Here is a 19,360-nt window from a genome sequence, read left to right as displayed (position 1 = left end):
ATATTTTGTTGCAGATTTTAGCATCTATGTTCATCAATGGTATAGGCCTATAGTTTTCTTTCTTTGTTGTTTCTTTACCTGGTTTTGGAATTAGGATAATGCTAGCCTCATAAAAAGAGTTTGGGAATTTTCCCTCTTCTTGAATTTTTTGGAATAGTTTGAGAGGGATAGGAGTTAGCTCTTCTCCTATCCTTAAAATTCACCTGTGAAGCTGTCTAGTCCAGGGCTTTGAGTGCTAGGAGTTCTTTGATTACTGTTTCAATGTCACTAGCTATTATCAGTCTATTTAGGCTTTCTGCTTCTTCTTGTTTCAGTTTTTTAAGACTATATGATTCTAGAAATTTGTCCATTTCACTTCATGGGATTTTTTTTTTTCCTGCCCAGTGAAGATTTCCAGGGCTGTTCACTTGCTATTTTCCCCAAGTTTCTAAGTGAGTTACAAATTTGAAAATTTGAGAAACTGAGCAAAGAGGGGAATACTGATGCATCCATTAAATGAATACAGGGTCTTTGAGGTTAGGGAGATAGGTTTTATTAAAGAGATAGATTGTTTTATAGTAATATGTTATACTAGTAATTTAGTAAATATTAAGTTGTTTGAATTTCATAGAAACCTCTTGCAGACTGTGCAGCAAAGACCACAGATATATAATGTTTTATCTCCTATTGGCTGGCCTGCTTTATTTCCTGTAGAAAGGACTTTCAAAAAACCTCATATTTATAGTTTTAAAAGTGCTTCCAAAAGTCAGACTTTAATGTATGAGTTTTGTGTTTTGAAATAGTGTTATGGAAAGGTAAACATAAGACAAAACATGTTTTTATTGGGTATTAATTTGAAATTAATACCCAATTTGATTGGGTATTAAGTGGAAAACAAAAACGTGAGCTGGTTGAGTAAATAAACAGAAATATGATAGGATTGGGGGTTGAAGAGGTGCTTGGCAGAAGTTCTTGTTTCTAAACAGTTCTCTAACAGTACAGATAGGTTCCCAATATGTTGCCATTAGCTGGGAGGAGTCCCTAGTTTAAATGTAATTTCCTGAGAGTAGTGTCAGGTTGTTAACAATTAATGTTGGAAACAGTATTTGATATCTAACCAATTAAGAATAAGTAATGCAAATGAGGTTTCTGGTAAGTTGGAGCAGAAATGGAGTTAAAGATTTTCACGGAGCCAGCTTTTCATGGAGATGGACTGAAAGGAGAGAAAAAGAAAAAAGAAAGACTGCACCAGTGGGGCATACTGGTTCTCCCATTCTGAAGGGGACTCTCTTGCCCTCCTGATGTGGAAGGTGTGGGGATTTTAACTATACTGTATGACCCAGCCTTTCTTCTCTGGCTAAAACAGTTAGTTTATCTTGGATGAGGAGCTGGATAAGGTGTGGCGACTCTGAAACTGGGCCGTTCCATAGAGGATCCAATGACCTAGGGCAGAGTGTAAGACCACAAGATGAATTGGACTAATTAGACTCCCCCTTTTGGTTATTTGAAATAAATTAGTAGAAGTACATGCTGAAAGGATGCTGTGGTGTGAAGTTGGCACCATGGCAGTCCATAAGGCTACCAAAATTTCTAGGAAGCTTACATTTTGAATAAGCAAAGTCAGGCAGTAATTAAGACCACCTAGTCCAGGGAACCTGATGCTGAGAGTAACTGGTTATTTAATCCTATGGATACACTCACAATAAACTTCTCTTTTTTTAAAGAAGGTCTATAAGGGCCTCTGTTGCAGTCAAAGGAGCCCAGCTAAACTATTGTCTGATTACCAGCATCAAAATGAAAAGGGAGCAAACTGTAAGTGAGAACGTATTTGTTGATGAGACACTGGACGAATGTTTAATCTCCAAAATGGTTAAAGTACTCATAGGACTCAGCAACAGGAAGACAAGCAATCCAATTAAAAAATGGGCAAAGGACCTAAATAGATACTTCTCTAAGGAGGACATACAGAGGGCTTGTAAATATAGATACTCAGCATCACTAGCCATCAGAGAGACGCAAATTAAAAACGCAATGAGATACCACTTTACACTGGCCATCATAAACAAATCAACAAACACAAGTGTTGGTGAAGATACAGAAAACAAGGAACCCTAGTGCACTGTTGGTGGGAATGCAGACTGGTACAGCCACTATGGAACACAGTACCAAGTTTCCTCAAAAAATTAAAAACTGAATTGCCTTTTGACCTGGCAATTCCACTCCTGTGAATTACCCTAAGAATCCTGAAACACCAATTCAAGAGAACTCATGCACCCCTGTGTTCACAGCAGTGCTGTTTATAATAACTTAGATTTGGAAACAGCCTAAGGGCCCATCAGTAAATGAGTGGATCAAAAAACTGTGGTGCATTCACACAATGGGATACAATACAACATAAAAAAGAAGAAATTTTTGCCTTTTGCAAGAGTGTGGATGAAACTGGAAACTTATTATTAAGTGAAATAAGACAATTGGTGAAAGACAAATATGATCTCACTTCTAAGGGGAATTTAATGAACAAAATAAACTAATGAGCAAAATAGAACCATAAGCATGGAATCAGACTGACAGCTGTAAGAGAGGTGGGGGCTGCCTGAAAGAAGGTGAAGGAGTACTCAAGGAACATACATGAAGAACCCATGGACATGGATGACGGTGTGGGCATTGACTATGGAAGTGGGGGGCCAGCTGGGTGGTAGGAGGCAAAGGGGAAAAATGGGACAACTATAATGGCACAAATAAGAAAACACTAAACAAATAAATTTACCCTATGTAGGACAAAAATAAATAAAATAAAATATAATAAAATAAAAATAAAATAAAATCCTGTCTGATTAACTTTTGTTTGGATTGATATTGACAGCAAATACTAAAGTATGTGACAGTTTTGCCGCTAAACTTCTGGTATTTAGAAATATTTAGATATAAGAGGCAGACAGTGCTATTTAAAAAGAGTGCATTAAATCTGACATGTTCAATGGCCATCTAATTTGAAAACCTCTCAGCCCATTGGAATTCTCAGTGCACTTCCTTCTATGATCTAAGCTTGCATTAACAGGGGTTCTGAGACTATACATAGGTTATAAAAAAGAATGACTACTTTCTACCTAGAGCAGTAATTTTCAATCTTTTTCAGCTCATGGGACACAAATGAAAGGGGACTCAAAAGCCCAGAATTTATTTATAAAAACATGTATATTTATTCTTACATGTTTAAACTTCGGTCACCTTTAAAATAGTCTCCACTCGATGCAATACACCTAATGAAACATTTTTTTCACTGCTCAAAACACTTTTTGAACTTGTTGATTTTGATGCTTTTTATTGCTTCTACCATTTTTGTTTCACCTCTCCCACAACAGCAAAACGTTCCCCTTTGAGGATTTTTTTCATCTAGGAAAACGCAAAAAAGTCTATGGGGGTGAGTAGCGCAGGTGAGGCACTGAGGTCATGCTGTTTTCTTTGGTCAAAAACTGCCGAACACTCAGCATGGTGTGGGCAGGTGTGCTCATAAATCACCCAATATGAAATGGGCAAGAATGCTGAAAGAGTCTTAAAAACGTTTACCTAAAGCTAAAGGCAGCCTCTCACACAAAGCCAGCTGGTACATTGATACAGATGAGTTCTTAGAACACACACCTACCAGGGGAAGCCTGTAGTACAAGGGGCCCACCCTCCAGAAGATAATTCTGGTTGTCTTGGGGTCCCCCATCTTAAACTAATTGTTAAAATCCTGCAGCACCTTTTGCCCCCTAGCTGTTTGAAGATCAGCTACCATCATGAACAGCACAGTGACTATCCAGACCAAGAAGTTCGTGACCAAAAGAATACTTCAATGGAAACAAATGGTCATTGACACCATTCACCCTGGAAAGGCAACATTACCCAGTACAGAAATTCAGGAAAAACTAGCCAAGTTGTGTAAGACCACCAGATATCATCTTTGTGTTTGGATTCAGAACCCATTTTAGTCGGTAAGACAACAAGACAACTGGCTTTGGCATGACTTATGATTCTTTGCATTATGCAAAGAAAAATAAACCCAAACATAGACTTGCATGACGAGGCCTATACGAGAGGAAGACCTCAAGACAACAGAGAAAGGAACAGAACATGATAAAGACAGTCAAGAGGACTGCAAAGGCCAATGTTGGTGCTGGGAAAAAGTGAGCTGGAGATTGAACAATAAATGGAGTAAAGCTTCTTTAGTGATTTTATCTGTGGTGATTATCCAGACCTTTTAATGAGAGGGTTAATAAACTAACAACTTTTATGTGTAAAAAAAATCCTGCAGTGCACCCCAAAATATCTTTAGCCCATCTGACAAATAGATATAATTTTGATATATTCACACTGTGTGGCTATTGTTGCTTTGGCTATTGTCATTTTTTTAATTTGATAGTCTAAAAGAAAAGAGGTTAGTGCTCCTGATAAATAGTCAGGTATTGCACATTTTAAAAATTCTTATGGGACACTGGTTGAAATTCCTTGATTTAAAAGGATGTTAGTAAGCATAGGGAGACAACTATGAAATTATCTATAATGCTTGATCTCATCAAATAGATATGAATGAAATTTTACCCCAATTTAGGTCATTACCATTCAGTGACACAGAGTTTTCCCAAACTGAGTTTAAAGACATTTTCTTTTTGGATTGATCTATTTTTAAAAGTATATCCTATGGAAAAGTGTGCCATGATATCATTTCTAACATTTTGGTTCCCACAAATGATTAGCTCTACCATTGGATATGAAGCATAAATAAGAGCAAAACATCATAAAATGAGACCACATTGTCCAAACATGCTATGTATGCCTTGGCAAAGAGAATGTGTATAATCATATGTAACTTGCCAGAGAACTGAATTAAGGTTGGCACAGAAAAGACTCCTGTTGAACAGATCAGTCAAGGAAGGTTAACAGTGATCCCCTTGAAGTAAGGAGACCATATAGTTTATCATCCAAATTGGGACTCCTTTGAGAGTAGAAGGGACACTACTAATAATTACACTAGGCTAATAGATGTGGACTAGGAGTCTTTCAGAAAACTGGATGTATCGTTCGTTGCCTTATAAAGGATACACCGTTTCCTCTGTAAAATTTCTTTAAAAATAAAAAGACATTATATGGTTGTAAATACTTTGAACTCATATGTAATAACTTCTTTGCTTTTAAAATAGTCATTTGGGGGAGATAGATGTATTAACTATTTGTATTCATGATTATAAAAGGGCCAATTGATCATATTTTTATACTTTTTATTCTAAGATATCAGGTGAAAACATTCTCTACCTTATCCTTTATCAAGAGAATTTAGAATATTTTTTGACTTTCCATTATTGTGGCATTTATTTTGCAAAACAATTTAACTTTCCACTTATGCTCCTAAGCAACATACCTTTATTGATTAAATAAGACAATTACAATTGTAAATTGTAAATTTACTTAAAACTTTTTTTTCCTTATCCGTTTTCATTAGTTTTTGTGTGGCTCAAGACAACTCTTCTTCCAGTGTGGCCCAGAGATGCCAAAAGTTTGGACACTCTTGAATATTTCAGGAGTAGCTTAGCAAAGTACCCTTGCAACCAGTAACAGTGCTTAACCGGGGAGCTGATGTGAATTGGGGTGATGATCACGTGGGACTATGGAGTTCTCTGTAATGCTTGTAATTTGATGCAAATCCATAAATGTGTCATTTGGGAAATTAAAAAAGAAACGAATTTGAGAACTTATCTTCTAGGTTCATTTCATTAATTATGATTTTGCTTTATTAAATTTTAAATGTTTGCTGTGTTATAAAACTAGTATATAAATAATAATAATAATAATTCAAAATCATAATTAATGAAATGATCAGAGGCAATGGCAGTGAGAGGAATGAACTAATTAGCAAGGGTAGCTCATGTTTTATACAGACAGAAAATGTGTAGCACACACTGCAAACCTTGTTGGAGGTCAGCACTTTGGTCAGATAATTAATTTTTATCATTTTAGAGATCCATGCTAGTCATATTGTGTGTGGGTCTGTGTGTATGCCTGTGTGTTTTCATATCTCTTTATTATTTGATAGGATCAACAGTAGAATGCAGATTATAATTTGTTCAAGATTTTTTTTTAGTTTTGTTCCAACACCACCATTGTAAACTTTGAGGTCTGAACATGATACTTGGTGTTCAATGTTGGAAGGAGAATGGTTACCAAAGAAAAATCACCCTGAAGTAACTGCCTCTTTTGACTGGGAAAGAAATAAAAATAACCAGGAAGAGAGAACAACAGCAGAGGGGCAGCATCTGTTTTACTTTTTTAGGAACCTCTTCTGGTGGACCCAGTCATTAAAATTCCAGTGTGCCTGTGCTGGATTTCTGCAAAGCTGCATTTAACCCTATTAGACTTGGAGTAGATCAAAAGAGAGCAGGAGAGAAGGAAGGAGAGTGTCCCCATTATAAATGTTTGACATCTCCTACATTAGCAAATACCTACTATAGGACTGTAAACTTCCAGGCGCGGTGATATTATGAGTATTTTTGAACATCTTAGATACTACACACTGAAAACATCATGAAATAAAAATAATCTCTTCACACTTCCCAACTGGCTGTTCATCAACTTTCTCTTTTCCCACATTTATGCATGAAGTGTCCCTTCACAGCCAGAAACCCTGTGGTGTTGGGTTTTTTTTTTTTTTTTTTGGCTCTGATTTGGACAGTAACTTGCTTATTTTCAGAGTTACCGGCAGAAAGCAAAGAAAATGTAGTCCATTAGTGTGTTANTTCCAGGCGCGGTGATATTATGAGTATTTTTGAACATCTTAGATACTACACACTGAAAACATCATGAAATAAAAATAATCTCTTCACACTTCCCAACTGGCTGTTCATCAACTTTCTCTTTTCCCACATTTATGCATGAAGTGTCCCTTCACAGCCAGAAACCCTGTGGTGTTGGTTTTTTTTTTTTTTTTTTTGGCTCTGATTTGGACAGTAACTTGCTTATTTTCAGAGTTAACGGCAGAAAGCAAAGAAAATGTAGTCCATTAGTGTGTTACATTATGTAAAGAAAACAAGATTGCTAAATACTGCCATTCAGTATACTTTCCAAGCATTTATTTAATCCTTTTTATATCAAATCAAACAGCCCCTGAATAATAGAGTTGGAAAAAGTTAAGTTTCAGTATGTCTTAGCAGGGCTGACCCACTTGTCTAGACTTTCTGTAAACCCATGCTTTATCAAGAAACTTTCAAGGGGAAATTATATATATATATATAATCACAGCAGATATTTAATATTAACTCTCCTATTTTTCTTTCCTCTTCCTCCTCTAAGGGAAAATCAGTGTAGGGTTTAATTTTCCTCAAGGCTGTGTATATGAGTGTGTGCGTGTGTGCATGTAAATGTGTGTGTTGCAGATTTAACAAACAGTGACAATAAAAACAAGTAAAATGGGTTTCTGGACCAAAACACTATGTGATCCAGAAAGTTGCTTTGAAGTTCATCAGGTGCAAGTTTTATAATGGACACAGGTGTGAATCGCATTGCTAGTTTTTAGGTGAGACTGAAGCCTGTTGTCATCAGAGGGCTCTAAAGGACCTGCCAGGACTAAGGAAGACTTTTCTTTCTTAGCTAAGGGATGCTCTTGCTAGTATGCTATTTCAAAAGCAGGATTAATGCTAGCTTCCAGGATGATCATTCCAAAGAAAGGTTTTATTTTGCTCAGCACAATTAATCAAATTATGCCATTCTAGAATTAAAGGGCATCTTCTCTCTGTTCATGTAAAATCAAACAAATAATATATGCTGATGCACTAAATATATGTGTGTATATATATTTATATGCAGTTATACACTTATTCTATACTTCTTTATAAATGCATACAGGGGTGTCCAACCACGGCCCGCATGGCTATGATGGCTATGAATGTTGGCCCAACACGAAATCGTAAATTTACTTAAAACTTTTTTTCCTTATCCGTTTTCGTTAGTTTTTGTGTGGCTCAAGACAACTCTTCTTCCAGTGTGGCCCAGAGATGCCAAAAGTTTGGACACTCTTGAATATTTCAGGAGTAGCTTAGCAAAGTACCCTTGCAACCAGTAACAGTGCTTAACCGGGGAGCTGATGTGAATTGGGGTGATGATCACGTGGGACTATGGAGTTCTCTGTAATGCTTGTAATTTGATGCAAATCCATAAATGTGTCATTTGGGAAATTAAAAAAGAAACGAATTTGAGAACTTATCTTATAGGTTCTTGCCCTTCAATAGAATATGAAATTATTTAAAAGAGCCTGTTATTTTTTCATTCAAAAGTTTTTCTTGATAGAAAGTTTTATTCCTGGTTATGGCAGTATTTTTTAAATCTCAGGGCAGAATTTTTTCATTTGTCTCTAAGTTAAATTAAGAGAACATAGTATCTCACAGTATTTCTTTTAGTTCTGTTTCCGTTGTAAAGGTAAGTGTAAGTGAAGAACGCTGGGCAACATATCATGAAACAATAGGGGGTTGTTGAACATTTCTAAGAAGTAATGACAGCATTCAGGACAATCTGCTTATCAGCATCCATGATAACCCTGGTTTATTTATGGAGTAAAGTGCAAGAGCACTAGTAGGTTGTGTATATACTAGATTTTGTGTATATAAAGGCATTAGTTGTAAATATCATAATCCAAAAGGCTACGTTTGCAGGTGAAAAATGCAAAATGTATCAAGAGTTGTACAATGAGGTTTTTCACTTCCATCTACATACGAGTAGCAGTCACCTTCCCTAGTGGTATTTTTAAAATAGAAGACACAGCCGTACAATGCAGTACTTACAGAATTGGAATAACCCAATCCCCAGGCTCTTCATGCAAGGGCAGTTACTTAGCTTTTCTCCTACTGTAAGTTAAATTAAGACGAATCAAGACTGCATGTGCCAGATTGGCTACAAGTACAGTATTGCATACTTGGTGGGGGGGCAATTAGTTTTCTGGATAGTTCAAGAATTTTAGGGATTATGCCAACCAAAAGGAAGCCCTTCTTCAGCAACACTCCCAGGTACAGATGAACTCTGCATCAGCTTTGGGCCCTTGACTGCTATCAGTCTGCTTTTGACTGACATGTTCTGCTGTTCTTTTTTAAAAGATTTTATTTATTTATTTTCAGAGAGAGGGGAAGTGAGGGAGAGAGGGAGAGAAACATCAATCTGTGATTGCCCTTCATGGATCCCCTACTGGGGACCTGGCCTGCAACCCAGGCATGTGCTCTGACTGGAAATCGAACCGGCAACACTTTAATTCACAGGCCAGCACTCAATCCACTGGGCTATACTAACTGGGGCTGTTGTTCTTGCACTCTGTTCTTCTTCTACCTGCTAGTCCATGCAACAGCAAACTTTGTTGGGGCTCACTCATGTTGTATTTCAAAGGAAGATGACTCTGGGTCGTTAGAGGCACGTAGCTCTAGGTGTTCCTCAGTGGGTTCTCAGTGCCCAGCCTTTTTATTCACACACAGCTCTTCTCCTTTGAGGCCCTGCTGGTAGGCTCAGAGTTGTTTCAGTGTCTGCCCAACTGAAAATCCAACTGTTAACTTTCTCACTCCTCCCTCCCATTGGACAAGGGTGTTAGCTTCTGCCTTGGAGTTTATTTTCCTGGTCAGACCTTGCTTCAGTCTTTGCTAGGGCCCCTTCATTTATTAGGCTATGGCTCCTTCTCTTCTCTTTTGACTACTACCTTGCTTTCCCTTATATTTACTGACAAGCCCTATCACACTCCTGATTCCTATATACTTGCTTGCCTCGTTTACTTCCTGTGTAGGCTCTCTGACAACTACCACCCTTTGTCCAGTAGAACACGCAAAGACCTTGCTACTGTATTAACATAATGTTTAACAAGAGGAGCATCTTGACNCCTTGGAGTTTATTTTCCTGGTCAGACCTTGCTTCAGTCTTTGCTAGGGCCCCTTCATTTATTAGGCTATGGCTCCTTCTCTTCTCTTTTGACTACTACCTTGCTTTCCCTTATATTTACTGACAAGCCCTATCACACTCCTGATTCCTATATACTTGCTTGCCTCGTTTACTTCCTGTGTAGGCTCTCTGACAACTACCACCCTTCGTCCAGTAGAACACGCAAAGACCTCGATACTGTATTAACATAATGTTTAACAAGAGGAGCATCTTGACTTTCTATTGAGAATTCTAAGGATTGTTGATTCTGTCTCCTGAAATAAATAATTACTAAGAAAAATAAGATCATTAAGTTGTATAACAAAATAGATAAAGAGTTGATTCATGGTGAAAGGGAGTTTTGTATAAAAACACAATTTAACTACCTTCAACATTTTTATTTTGAAATTCTGACCATGTCAGTAGGAAAAATCCCATTTATTATAAGCCTCACTTATACCATGATCATCACTAGCTATGATATTAACATGACCACATCATAGTATGAGCAGACCATCACATCCTTCTTCAGAAAAAAGTACAAATTACAAATATGCTGACAAACCAAAGGCCATGTTTTTGGTTTACACACCCTAACTATGTAATACTGAAATGTCCATATTATTTTAGAAACTCTGATATAACCTCACAATAAATGAACATATAAAGGAGCAACAGTTATGGGTGTGTGTGTGTGTGCGTGTGTGTATGGTAAATGACTTCATCCAAGACATACCAACACTGTTTATTGAGAGGATATTAGCATCAACGTACACCTGGTAGTATTGCTTCCCCTTTGTCTCCCTCTCTTGTCTGCTTAACTGGCTGGGGTATGCCTGAATAGCAATTAAGCCTCTCCATTCAGAAAGCTTGATATCATGGCCACCATTCCTGATAGCCATCTTGTTTGGATCAATGTTTTTACCTAGAGTAATCTTCTTGTAAGTCTTAATCTCATCTTCTGTTTCCATAGGCTTTAGGTAATCTCAGGTTATCTTAACTTGAATCTACATAGTGCTTTATTCATGGCACAATATCTTGTGGCCCAAATCTCTCTTGGAAAAGCTGCTAAAACCAAGAAATAAGTGGAAATGGCAATTATTAGTTGGCCATGGCACTTATTTTCCTTTTCAAACCTTTGAATTACGTGTCTTTAGCAGATCTATGATAACAGGGCTGTTAAGGCTTGCAGAGATGTGGTTTAAACTCAAGTACTTTTGTCAAATTTTATTTTTTTATGAAATATATTTCACTTTTGACATTTTAAAGACTGCAGCTTTGAAAAATTCACATAGACCTTCTGCAACCATTGTATTTGCTAATGAACTAAAATTGATCTCTGTATTTGAAAGATAATACTAAACATATTATTTGATCTTAGTGACTAAATACCAAATGAAATTCTACATAATCCTGGATATACTATGAATGCTTTAGCTTCATTATGAAATTACATTGTATAGCTTCTTGAAATTGTTTAATTCTTAAATAAAACAAATCAGATAAAATGAGTAGTGGGGAGGATGCTGGACTGAGTGAGCGTCTGCAGACTGGAGTTTAAAGTGGACTCTGCAAAACCTCAGGCAAGTCAATTTCCTTGGGACTCAGTTTCCCACCTATCAACCTGATAGAGTAAGGTTATTTAAGGTCTCTTACAGCTTTTCCATCTCTAGAATCAGAATCCCACCAAACTGCTTTTTCATAGTCAGTAAAACATCTGAACAAAGCTGAACTGTGAAATATTTGACAAGCATTAACAGCATTGAATATATTTCAGTCGTTCTGTATTCTGTAGAAGAAAAGAACATTTAAGAACTACCCCCACCCCTACACTAACCACCACAAAACTTGTATTTCTTTAAATTCAAAATGTTGTGCAGTTACTCTAAGCTGGTTGCATACTTTTTCTGGGTAAGGACAGAGAGAAAATGCCCCAACCTTAATTTCAGAGGGCCTGTTGTGCTTTATAAACTCAGTAATACAGTGGGTTGGGCTGGGGTTCTGGATCTGCTTAGGTGGTATGTAGCCCAAACTATACTAGATTTATCCTTGATAAACAGGATCATGATTCTTACTGAGATTGTTTTCCCTTGGGGGTAGGAAAAAAAGAGAGAGAGAGAAAGCAAAACTGCCTGCAATACCAGAGCACCTGCTTTATTAAAAAACCACAGGGAGGTTCATTATTAAACTCTGAAATACAAGATCTTACTATAAGTGAAAGATAGGAAACTGTGCTTTCTTCATTTGTGACATCCTTATTTTATTGATATCAGGTCACACAAAAAATATACTTCTTTGTAGAATTTTATGGGTGGATTCAGAGTATTACATTGTACAGAGAATGTTCACACAGTCATTAATAAAGACTCCTCCATCAGGCAAATGGAGGAGTCAATTAAAAAATGTGTTCAATTTTATTGCCTTTTTATTTCTAGAGTCTGTGTAAAGTAACTGCCTTAAAAATGCCAGAAAAGACTATAGAAACAGGTAAAACTGACTTGCTTAATACACCAGAAAATATCTACCTCTATTTTCACTGAAGGATAAAAATAGTATATGTGCATATATTTTAAAATAAGAAGGTATAAATAAAAATACAGTTGTAGAGCAGATAACTTGAATTAATAATTACAATTTATCTGCCTTAGTATTTACATGAGGCTAGCTATTAGCCACTTACATTAATAAACCTTTCGCCAAATGACCTCTGAGTTACAGTACTTGATCTCACTTAATAATTTTTTAAAGGACAAATATGTTTTGAAGAAATAAGCATTTTATTGTTTTATAAAGAAGAATATTCTCATAGCCTTTCTTTCTGAATAAACAAATTTTTCTGACCTCTCATGATATTATTTTTTTTAATATCGATGATTGGAATACTAATAATTCAGTTTAATTTACACGGGGGAAAATAAAACTATTGCTACAATCCAGACATTTCAAAGCATTCAAGGATTGTGGTAGGCAGAATGTATATTTTATCTAAACCTGAAAAAGAAATGAGAAGGGGAGCATGTAGAGCAGGGAAGATGTTGGAACTACAGGTCTGTTATGAAGTCCTTGCTGAAATGACAGGGAGCATGAAGTGTTCACTTAGGCATGTGGTGAGCCTGGTGACACCCTGCACGCACCTGCGGTCATGATAGGCCTATGCACAGGCTTGCCTGAAAAATGGGGACAACTGTAGAAAAGTAACTATGAGGCAGAAACACAGTGAAAGCTGCTTGGAAGCCATTCATATTTGAAAATTATTTTGAAATGTAAAGGTTATTTTTTTAGTAGTGTAAGTAAAATACTAAAGCAGATTTTAGAGAATAACTTACTACAGAATCCCAGAGACAGGAATGTTATATATATATTTTTTGGGGGGGTACTTCCCATATTCAGGAAAATGCTATTTTACTTATGGTATTAATTGAAATCAAACTTATTCCATGAAGTAAAATTTTTCTAGAAAAATGATAGAAGACAACCTATTAATTTTATGAGAAAAGAATTTTACCCCAGTTGAAATGGGAGAAATAACACAAAAACACCAAGGCTTATATATATGATTAAAATAGTTTGTCACCATCAGTCACTTTCATTTTCCAACCAACACTATTTTAGAAACAATAAAAATAACCCATTTTATTTTACTTGGGTAATTACCTTCATCACAGTCATTCCCTAAACCGGGGGGGAAAGGCAGTGATATTACAGCTGTGAGACCGGCGTAAGGGACTGGTTGGTTGAATTCTGTGCAGTAGGCGAAGGAACCAGCAGATGCCTAGGTGGAAGTTCTGTGCTCCTGTTCTGAGCTGCTTCTTCAAGCACAGGTAATTTCAAGTTCAGGTATGCAGGGGCTCTTTCTTTCTAGTTCTTGTGACCTAAAGTTGCTAATACTATATAGGCAATGATGCATTTTGATTCATTAGGTCTGTGGATGATATTTTATTTTAAAGACTGAAAAGAGGATAAACTTTTGTGTTGGCCTAAATATTGATAGCTGGTGAGGGCAGGCAGCAAATGATAAAGTCATTTTCCCTATATTTGGCTGCTAACTAGATTCTGTTATGACTTTAGAAAATTGTGGCTCAGAGCTTATTTTCCAGTCACAAAATAGGCAGGTGGTCATAGTAAGAGATAATGAAAAAGGGCAGCTTGGTAATGATCGAGGTGAAGCTGTCTCAAGTACGACTTGATAGATCCACCAGGAAATGCTTAGGGCGTAAGTGAGATACAGGCTTCTGTGGATGGAGAGAGAGGGAGAGGAAGAAGGAGGAGCAGGAGGGAGGGAAGGAGAGGGAGAGAGAGAGGGAGTCAGAGAGAGAGAGAGAGAGAGAGAAATGAACACACCTTAAAGCTTTGTTTGTCTCCTCTATACTGGGTATGATTTAATATTGCTGATACATTGGGTTAGGATAGAGATTCACCTCAGTAGCCATAACCTTTGTAGTGTTTAGTGCCCCTAAATGCTTAATCTGGCTCTGGGTACATTGCTTTTGTTTTGTTCTATTTTCTTTAATTTTTTTCTATGGCATTCTAGACTTTTCACACTGTAGGTACCACCCCAACTGTTTATTAGAGGGACGACAGCAAAGAGATGTGGTATTAACTTGAGTTTGGTTTGCTCATCATGATGAGAAGAGTTAATAGGAATAAGACAACAGCAGTTTACAAAAATCAGTATAGAGACCAGTAGTTCTCCAAGTGCTGTCCCTGGGCCAGTAAGGAGAGAACAGCAGTATTAACTGGATTTTGCCAAAAATGAACCCCCTAGCACTGAGTCAGAAATTCTGGGAGTGGGCCCAGAAGTCCCTTTGGGCAAGCCCTCCTGGTGATTTTGGTATGTGCTAACATTTAAGAAGGACTGTCTAGGGACCAGGGTTTTTTTCTTTTCTTGGTTCTTTGTAGTCTTTAGGTCTTGGTAAATTTGCTAAACTTTTCTGAGTTTCTGATTCTCATGTCTATAAAATGAAAGATGATCAAAAATAGCACTTCCAGCTCTAACATTCTGTGACTCCTGGATTCTAATTACTTGGTGAACGAGAATATGTTAAGGACAAGCAATGCCCAGACATCCAGCTATAGAGATAAATCTCATATATTGCTCAGTTTCATGCTCCTTCCATATATTTAATGTACAGTGATCCTTCTCAATCTTCATTAGTTCTGTATTTTTCTTATAGCAGTTACAGTAAAATAAAATGAGCCTGCTAAATAACTCAAGACCAACTCCATTGTAACTAAATAGAATACATTATATTGATCTTACTTTTAATTGTTGAAGATGACACAAAACATCAATGACATTATGAAATGGAATTTAAAAGTACACAACTTTTGGTGGGATGAGTTTCCTTAAATTCACCATAAACTGAGCACTCAGAAAGTACATAATTAAGTCTAGAAGTAATAATAATATGGCATAACATCTTGTTTACATTGTATTCAATATAAACTTGTTCAAAGTTTAGAAAGCAATTAATGTAATTATTCATAAAGATCTGCTAATGCATACTCTGTAGCCCAGTGGACACTAGTTAGTTCAAATGGCCAAAGGGCATATGTTTTCCTTGTGAATTTTCTATTCTCCTTGTAAGAACTTTCAAATGGTAACCTTCTTTTCAGTTTATTCTAAGGCATGTTACATGGTTTGGAAAGCTATAGCTTCTACAGAAAAATGCTAAAATGGATGTTTTTAAAAATGCTAGAGATAATCGTCAATATTTATACCAATCACTGAGATCTGGGTCTGCTCTAAGACCATAGATACTGGCAAGTGCAGGTGTGTACATTCTGTATATTCGGGTTATGACAGTCCTAAAGACAAAGTGACCTTTCTTATCCCATTATTGAATAAATCTGAGTATTATTTGTATTTAAAGACAAAACGTGCTAATTTTTAAAAGGCGCATGAGTGATACATCTGCCTTGATTAACTTGAAGTAATTAGGCAGAGGATTCCTTATGTTAAAAAGTTAGTCCCTCAGACACGTGTGGCCGAGGTATGATCTGACTTGCCTTGCCTCTGCCTATTCATAACCTCGTTCAACCACGTTGGAAACAATATATACTCGGTTGCTTTGTTTAAAAGGCTCTGTCTATGTATATGCATGCTTTTTTCTTTATAAAATTGAGTGCTAGTAATTGTAATCTACTTTATGATTCCATAGAAGCAATTTCAATATGAGAGTGTTTTATTGTTTTTTCTTATGTTCTTTTTATATATAAATCAAGAAATTATTTTTTAAAAGATACATGTAAACGAGGTCTTTCAGTAGCTGCATATAAAATTGCGTAACTGACGTTAATTGAGGGTGACTTCTGCATTTTTGTAGAAAATTATCGTACACTCTCCTATACAATGAAGGATACCAAGTTAGCTTCTTTTGGCTTTTTGTGGACATTGAAATTCTTTCCATCAAAACCTGTTGTTAAAAATGTAAAACGAAGACAATAAATGGTCAGGTTTTCTTTTAGCGTGGCAATGCCATTTGTCCAGGAGGGGGAGCTCTCAGTCTGCATGCGGCAGAGCTAACCACTCCAGTTTGTATCTTATCTGCTGCCTAGAAATTGTCTGACAGGAAAATATCAACACAAACCATACGATTTGCCGCTGGAGCACGCTGGACCTCATCTGCTTAAAAAGATGCATGGATATAGTCATCACAGTTCATAATTTAATAAACTGCTAAAAAACCCACACATTTTCATTTTATCGACTTGGGTCTCACAACTAAATTCACATAGCTACATAGACATTTGAATTTTGCACTAATATGTCATGAGCACTGCATCCATTGCAAATTAATGAGTCTCTGAATAGCAGTGTGTATTTGTCATTTGAATTTATGCTAATGCAATGAGGTCTCCTGGTGATGCTGATAGTCCATAGCAGCTGCTCGAACACAGAATATGTGGGCATTTCCCTTCCACTTTATATCGCTCCCTCTTTTCTGAGCTTTTCTGGCCTGTCACTGAGGCAGTAATCCTTTAGTGGGTTATTGATAGGGCTGCTAATTATCTTTGACTTTACACCATTGGCCTGACCCCCAACACTGAGCAGAAGTAATGTATCAATGTTGAGAGAATTATGTACATCACACTGTGGCAGCCTCAGACCAGGAGGTCAGAAGGAGTTCATTGAGAGCCAGTGGTATTTACAACGGATGTTGGTATGGAAATTGGTAATATTTTTCAGTGATATGGTGTAATGTACATCAATAGGTCATTCTAAGAAAGTGACTGTAATTTTTGTGATCATAACAGCATTTATATGTACGTGAAAAAACAGTGGGTAGTACTTCTGGTTTTTTCCTCTTTTACTCATTTTATTGCAATCTAAGAAAATGGTCATGGCAATACTTCTGGGTTATCGGGGCACCTGAGTCTTCATAGTGCTTGTGCACATTGCCTGTTGGTCAAAGAGATGTGGTAAAGCTATTGGATCTAGCTTATACCAAAGCTATTGTTGGTATAGGGAGCAAATGTGTGGGAGGGAGGTGCACAAATAACCATTTTCATGGCCTGCAAGTCTGTGTTATTTTGTTCCCAAGTCTTAATTGTGAAGTTAACATTTTTTGTCTTAGACTAGTGTTTCCAACTGACCTGCTTCTGGAACAATGAAAGAAAGTATGTGGAGTTCATTCTCATAGATTCTGGAAATTAGATTTGGTATTTAGAAGTGTTGTGGAAAAATTAAGCTAAAAAACCAAAGTATACATTACATTATACACCTTTTGAAAACTGTTACTGAATTTAAGAAGTGTTCTTTTTATTTTTCCTTTGGGGACACAAAAAGCATGCACACTTTTTCTTTCAAATAAAAAACATTTTTTAAAAAGGGTCAAAGAAACAAATACATACCCTCGTTAAAATGGAGCATTGTTAGCATTCATTCCTAGTTTGTAAAAGAAGCTTAGCTAAGTAGGAGTCAATTCCTGAATTACCGCCATGGGGTGAGAAACATTCCAAGGCAGATAGATATAATTGTTTATTAAGTGATATCAAGAGGCATGGAGCATAGAAGTAAAAGTAACCTATTAATCTCAAATAGTGCCCAAGAGCAAGAAGGCTCTTTTCTTATGAAACTCATAAAAGGAAGGGGATTTTTTATCCTGACTCCACAGCCTAGTAAGCTGCTCAGAGTACAATCCCCAGGAGATACAGGCCCTTCTGTTTTGCTCTACTGGACAGCGCCAACCTAAGGGTTAAAGGGCATCTCTGGAGAAAGAAGCTTGCCTGAGGAGGCAGGCTGCAGATCAGTAGGCTCTTTACTGCAGCACCTTCGGTTCCGTCAAGGCAGGGAGACGGTTTTCACTCTTCTTGGAAAAACTTTGAAATGTAAACTGTTTCGATTGATGGCTCCTTCTGGCCCTGGCAACTCTTTTTGGTAGCTGGTGCTCTTTCTGTATTACTTGTTAAAAATGTCTCTGTAGCAAAGTTGTTTTTATGTGATTTTTTTTTTTTAAGTCAGCGCATGTGTGAGTACAGACAGGCTCTCATCTTGCACTGCGGAGACTGGCAGGTGAACACCTACTCCTGTTGTCCTTATTCATTTGCAATACTTTATAAGATTAGTCTCTTTGAAAGCTGTTTTCAGTCTAAACTGTCAATCCTTTTCAAATGTGGTCCCTTTAATAAGGAGTGACTTCTTGGCATTCCTGAGAAATGCTGTGGCCTGAGAGTCCCTTTCTTAGACCAGAGATGCACCCATGTGTCTCTCACAACCTGCACCCAAATCTTCTGCAACAAGGCTGTGTGGGGCCAGCTTTCAAAGACAAATGCACATCTAACTCATCCTACATTTCAGACCAATCTTTACGGACACAACTTCCACCATCATTCACAGTCCTGTGTTGGAAATTCTATTTTTGCTCAATCATCTATAAAATGACCGCATGTGATTTTTTACATTGTTGTAATATTCTTAAACTATATTCACATGGAAAGAATTTAGGTGGTAAAATTGATCAATCTAATTATAGGGATTGATTTAGATAGTGAAATAGGCCAAACTGTACAAATTAGTGTGAAAAATAACCAATTTAGTCTAAATGATGACTGCTTATATTGATCTGATTTTAAATTATTTCTTTATCCTGTGCCATATAGAATCAGGTTTAGACATTACATATTCGTGTTTGTTGGGAGCTTATTTTTCCTTTGATCATTTTGGATATTGTGCGGTTCTCGGTTTGCTGTGTTTGCTCCTCTGAAAGGTTATGCTCCCCTGAGTGCCCAGGAAGAGGAGGGCCCTGGGACCTGATTCTGGCAGGAGTCCCTCTCTCTCCCAGTGGTTTGCACTTGGAGTTCTCCCACTGGATGGACAGTCTCCCCACCAACATCACATTCTGAGGCAGCCAGGATGCAAATCAGTAGAGCTTTGACTTGCAAGTGCTAAGGCAGGCACTAATTAAATGTATGATCTCAAGGGTGAGATGACATGCTAGCTGCAGTTTTCTTCAGCCACAGG

The 19,360-nt window shown here is 37.1% G+C and overlaps 1 pseudogene; it reads left to right on the top strand.

Annotated features, from left to right (window-relative positions):
- Positions 1-3,758: 3,758 nt before the first annotated feature.
- LOC118977382 (40S ribosomal protein S24-like) lies at positions 3,759-4,185 on the top strand (annotated as a pseudogene).
- Positions 4,186-19,360: the final 15,175 nt, after the last annotated feature.

Source organism: Sturnira hondurensis, unplaced genomic scaffold (genome assembly GCF_014824575.4).
Source record: "Sturnira hondurensis isolate 20B ecotype Veracruz unplaced genomic scaffold, ASM1482457v3 Scaffold0021354, whole genome shotgun sequence".
Classification (NCBI taxonomy): Eukaryota; Metazoa; Chordata; class Mammalia; order Chiroptera; family Phyllostomidae; genus Sturnira; species Sturnira hondurensis.
The sequence above is the reverse complement of the archived record's forward strand: the minus strand, read 5'-3'. Positions and strand labels throughout refer to the sequence as shown.